Source organism: Aegilops tauschii, chromosome 4, assembly GCF_002575655.3.
Source record: "Aegilops tauschii subsp. strangulata cultivar AL8/78 chromosome 4, Aet v6.0, whole genome shotgun sequence".
Taxonomy (NCBI): domain Eukaryota; kingdom Viridiplantae; phylum Streptophyta; class Magnoliopsida; order Poales; family Poaceae; genus Aegilops; species Aegilops tauschii.
In genome coordinates this window covers 99,320,010-99,326,038 of record NC_053038.3, presented here as the reverse complement: position 1 = coordinate 99,326,038, position 6,029 = coordinate 99,320,010, and positions in this window count along the sequence as shown.

The window sequence follows — 6,029 nt, the reverse complement described above, 5'->3', positions numbered from 1 at the left end:
TCCGATGAGATCATCGTGGAACATGTGGGAGCCAACATGGGTATCCAGATCCCGCTGTTGGTTATTGACCGGAGAGGCGTCTCGGTCATGTCTGCATGTCTCCCGAACCCGTAGGGTCTACACACTTAAGGTTCGGTGACGCTAGGGTTGTAGAGATATTAGTATGCGGAAATCCAAAAGTTGTTCGGAGTCCCGGATGAGATCCCGGACATCACGAGGAGTTCCGAAATGGTCCGGAGGTGAAGAATTATATATAGGAAGTCCAGTTTCGGCCACCGGGAAAGTTTCGGGGGTTATCGGTATTGTACCGGGACCACCGGAAGGGTCCAGGGGGTCCACCGGGTGGGGCCACCTATCCCGGAGGGCCCCATGGGCTGAAGTGGGAGGGGAACCAGCCCCTGGTGGGCTGGTGCGTCCCCCATGGGCCTCCCCCTGCGCCTAGGGTTGGAAACCCTGGGGGTGGGGGGCGCCCCACCTGGCTTGGGGGGCAAGTTTCCCCCCTTGGCCGCCGCCCCCCCATGTAGATGGGATCCCAGGGCCGCCCCCCCAGGGGGCCTATATATAGTGGGGGGAGGGAGGGCAGCAGTACCCTAGCCCCTGGCGCCTCCCTCTCCCTCCCGTGACACCTCTCCCTCCCGCTTGCGCTTGGCGAAGCCCTGCCGGGATCCCCGCTACTTCCACCACCACGCCGTCGTGCTGCTGGATCTCCATCAACCTCTCCTTCCCCCTTGCTGGATCAAGAAGGAGGAGACGTCGCTGCTCCGTACGTGTGTTGAACGCGGAGGTGCCGTCCGTTCGGCGCTCGGTCATCGGTGATTTGGATCACGACGAGTACGACTCCATCAACCCCGTTCACTTGAACGCTTCCGCGCGCGATCTACAAGGGTATGTAGATGCACTCATTCCCTCTCGTTGCTAGTAAACTCCATAGATGGATCTTGGTGATGCGTAGAAAATTTTAAAATTCTGCTACGAACCCCAACAGTGGCATCATGAGCCAGGCCTATGCGTAGTTACTATGCACGAGTAGAACACAAGATTGTTGTGGGCGTAGATGTTGTCAATTTTTCTTGCCACTACTAGTCTTATCTTGTTTCGGCGGCATCGTGGGATGAAGCGGCCCGGACCGACCTTACACGTACGCTTACGTGAGACAAGTTCCACCAACTGACATGCACTAGTTGCATAAGGTGGCTAGCGGGTGTCTGTCTCTCCCACTTTAGTCGGAACGGATTCGATGAAAAGGGTCCTTATGAAGGGTAAATAGAAATTGGCATATCACATTGTGGTTTTACGTAGGTAAGAAACGTTCTTGCTAGAAACCTATAGAAGCCACGTAAAAACATGCAACAACAATTAGAGGACGTCTAACTTGTTTTTGCAGCATATGCCTTGTGATGTGACATGGCCAAAAAGGATGTGATGAATGAAATATATGTGATGTATGAGATTGATCATGTTCTTTTAATAGGAATCACGACTTGCATGTCGATGAGTATGACAACCGGCAGGAGCCATAGGAGTTGTCTTTATTTTTTGTATGACCTGCGTGTCATTGAATAACGCCATGTAAATTACTTTACTTTATTTGCTAAACGCGTTAGCCATAGAAGTAGAAGTAATCGTTGGCGTGACAACTTCATGGAGACACAATGATGGAGATCATGATGATGGAGATCATGGTGTCATGTCGGTGACGAAGATGATCATGGCGCCCCGAAGATGGAGATCAAAGGAGCAAAATGATATTGGCCATATCATGTCACTATTTGATTGCATGTGATGTTTATCATGTTTTACATCTTATTTGCTTAGAACGACGGTAGTAAGTAAGATGATCCCTTATAATAATTTCAAGAAAGTGTTCCCCCTAATTGTGCACCGTTGCGAAGGTTCATTGTTTCGAAGCACCACGTGATGATCGGGTGTGATAGATTCTAACGTTCGCATACAACGGGTGTTGACGAGCCTAGCATGTACAGACATGGCCTCGAAACACACACAATACACTTAGGTTGACTTGACGAGCCTAGCATGTACAGACATGGCCTCGGAACACGGAAGACCGAAAGGTCGAGCATGAGTCGTATAGAAGATACGATCAACATGAAGATGTTCACCGATATTGACTAGTCCGTCTCACGTGATGATTGGACACGGCCTAGTTAACTCGGATCATGTTTCACTTAGATGACTAGAGGGATGTCTATCTGAGTGGGAGTTCATTGAATAATTTGATTAGATGAACTTAATTATCATGAACTTAGTCTAAAATCTTTACAATATGTCTTGTAGATCAAATGGCCCACGTTGCCCTCAACTTCAACGCGTTCCTAGAGAAAACCAAGCTGAAAGATGATGGCAGCAACTATACGGACTGGGTCCGGAACCTGAGGATCATCCTCATAGCTGCCAAGAAAGATTATGTCCTAGAAGCACCGCTAGGTGAAGCACCCATCCCAGAGAACCAAGACGTTATGAACGCTTGGCAATCACGTGCTGATGATTAGTCCCTCGTTCAGTGCGGCATGCTTTACAGCTTAGAACCAGGGCTCCAAAAGCGTTTTGAGAAACACGGAGCATATGAGATGTTTGAAGAGCTGAAAATGGTTTTCCAAGCTCATGCCCGGGTTGAGAGATATGAAGTCTCCGACAAGTTCTTCAGCTGTAAATGGAGGAAAATAGTTCTGTCAGTGAGCACATACTCAAAATGTCTGGGTTACACAACCGCTTGTCTCAGCTGGGAGTTAATCTCCCGGATGACGCGGTCATTGACAGAATCCTTTAGTCGCTTCCACCGAGCTATAAGAGCTTTGTGATGAACTTCAATATGCAGGGGATGGAAAAGACCATTCCTGAGGTATATTCAATGCTGAAATCAGCGGAGGTGGAGATCAAAAAGGAACATCAAGTGTTGATGGTGAATAAAACCACTAAGTTCAAGAAAGGCAAGGGTAAGAAAAGCTTCAAGAAAGACGGCAAGGGAGTTGCCGCGCCCGGTAAGCCAGTTGCCGGGAAGAAGCCAAGGAATGGACCCAAGCCTGAGACTGAGTGCTTTTATTGCAAGGGAAGTGGTCACTAGAAGCGGAACTGCCCCAAATACTTAGCGGACAAGAAGGCCGGCAACACTAAAGGTATATGTGATATCGATGTAATTGATGTGTACCTTACCAGTACTCGTAGTAGCTCCTGGGTATTTGATACCGGTGTGGTTGCTCATATTTGTAACTCAAAACAGGAGCTGCGGAATAAACGGAGACTGGCGAAGGATGAGGTGACGATGCGCGTCGGGAATGGTTCCAAGGTCGATGTGATCGCCGTCGGCACGCTACCTCTGCATTTACCTACGGGATTAGTTTTAAACCTCAATAATTGTTATTTAGTGCCAGCTTTGAGCATGAACATTGTATCAGGATCTCGTTTAATTTGAGATGGCTACTCATTTAAATCCGAGAATAATGGTTGTTCTATTTATATGAGAGATATGTTTTATGGTCATGCCCCGCTGGTCAATGGTTTATTCTTAATGAATCTCGAACATGATGTTACACATATTCATAGTGTGAATACCAAAAGATGTAAAGTTGATAAAGATAGTCCCACATACATGTGGCATTGCCGCCTTGGTCACATTGGTGTCAAGCGCATGAAGAAGCTCCATGCTGATGGACTTTTGGAGTCTCTTGATTATGAATCATTTGACACGTGCGAACCATGCCTCATGGGTAAAATGACCAAGACTCTGTTCTCCGGAACAATGGAGCGAGCAACCAACTTATTGGAAATCATACATACTGATGTGTGCGGTCCAATGAGTGTTGAGGCTCGCGGAGGCTATCGTTATGTTCTCACTCTCACTGATGATTTGAGTAGATATGGGTATGTCTACCTAATGAAACACAAGTCTGAGACCTTTGAAAAGTTCAAGGAATTTCAGAGTGAGGTTGAGAATCAACGTGACAAGAAAATAAAGTTCCTACGATCAGATCGTGGAGGGGAATATTGAAGTCACGAATTTGGTACGCACTTAAGGAAATGTGGAATCGTTTCACAACTCACGCCGCCTGGAACACCTCAGCGAAATGGTGTGTCCGAACGTCGTAATCGCACTCTATTGGATATGGTGCGATCTATGATGTCTCTTACCAATCTACCGCTCTCATTTTGGGGCTATGCTTTAGAGACTGCCGCATTCACTTTAAATAGGGCTCCGTCGAAATCCGTTGAGACGACACCGTATGAATTATGGTTTGGGAAGAAACCTAAGCTATCGTTTCTAAAAGTTTGGGGATGCGATGCTTATGTCAAGAAACTTCAACCTGAAAAGCTCGAACCCAAATCGGAAAAATGCGTCTTCATAGGATACCCTAAGGAAACTATTGGGTATACCTTCTACCTCAGATCCGAAGGCAAGATCTTCGTTGCCAAGAACGGGTCCTTTCTGGAGAAAGAGTTTCTCTCAAAAGAAATAAGTGGGAGGAAAGTGGAACTTGATGAGGTGATAGTCACCCCTTCCGAACCAGAAAGTAGCACAACGCGGGAAGATGTTCCTGTGGTGCCTACACCGACTGGGGAGGAAGTTAATGATGATGATCATGAAGCTTCGGATCAAGTTTCTGCTGAACTTTGTAGGTCCACAAGGACACGTTCCGCACCAGAGTGGTACGGCAACCCTGTCCTGGAAATCATGTTGTTAGACAACGGTGAACCTTCGAACTATGAAGAAGCGATGGCGGGCCCGGATTCCAACAAATGGCTTGAAGCCATGCAATCCGAGATAGGATCCATGTATGAAAACGAAGTATGGACTTTGACTGACTTGCCCGATGAACGGCGAGCCATAGAAAATAAATGGATCTTTAAGAAGAAGACAGACGATGATGGTAATGTGACCATCTATAAGGCTCGACTTGTCGCTAAGGGTTATCGACAAGTTCAAGGGGTTGACTACGATGAGACTTTCTCACCCGTAGCGAAGCTGAAGTCCGTCCGAATCATGTTAGAAATTGCCGCATTCTATGATTATGAGATATGGCAAATGGACGTCAAAACGGCATTCCTTAATGGTTTCCTTAAGGAAGAATTGTATATGATGCAGCCGGAAGGTTTTGTCGATCCTAAGAATGCTGACAAAGTATGCAAGCTCCAGCGCTCAATCTATGGGCTGGTGCAAGCATCTCGGAGTTGGAACATTCGCTTTGATGATATGATCAAAGCGTTTGGGTTTACACAGACTTATGGAGAAGCCTGTGTTTACAAGAAAGTGAGTGGGAGCTCTGTAGCATTTCTCATATTATATGTGGATGACATACTATTGATGGGAAATGATATAGAATTCTTGGAAAGTATAAAGGCCTACTTGAATAAGTGTTTTTCAATGAAGGACCTTGGAGAAGCTGCTTATATATTAGGCATCAAGATCTATAGAGATAGATCAAGACGCCTCATTGGTCTTTCACAGAGTACGTACCTTGACAAGATATTGAAGAAGTTCAATATGGATCAGTCCAAGAAGGGGTTCTTGCCTGTATTGCAAGGTGTGCAATTGAGCACGGCTCAATGCCCGACCACGGCAGAAGATAGAGCAAAGATGAGTGTCATCCCCTATGCCTCGGCCATAGGGTCTATTATGTATGCCATGCTGTGTACCAGACCTGATGTAAACCTTGCCGTAAGTTTGGTAGGAAGGTACCAAAGTAATCCCGGCATGGAACACTGGACAGCGGTCAAGAACATCCTGAAGTACCTGAAAAGGACTAAGGATATGTTTCTCGTTGATGGAGGTGACGAAGAGCTCGTCGTAAAGGGTTACGTCGATGCTAGCTTCGATACCGATCTGGATGACTCTAAGTCACAAACCGGATACGTGTATATTTTGAATGGTGGGGCGGTCAGCTGGTGCAGTAGCAAGCAAAGCGTGGTGGCGGGATCTACATGTGAAGCGGAATACATGGCGGCCTCAGAGGCAGCGCAAGAAGCAATCTGGATGAAGGAGTTCATTACCGACCTAGGGGTGATTCCCAATGCGT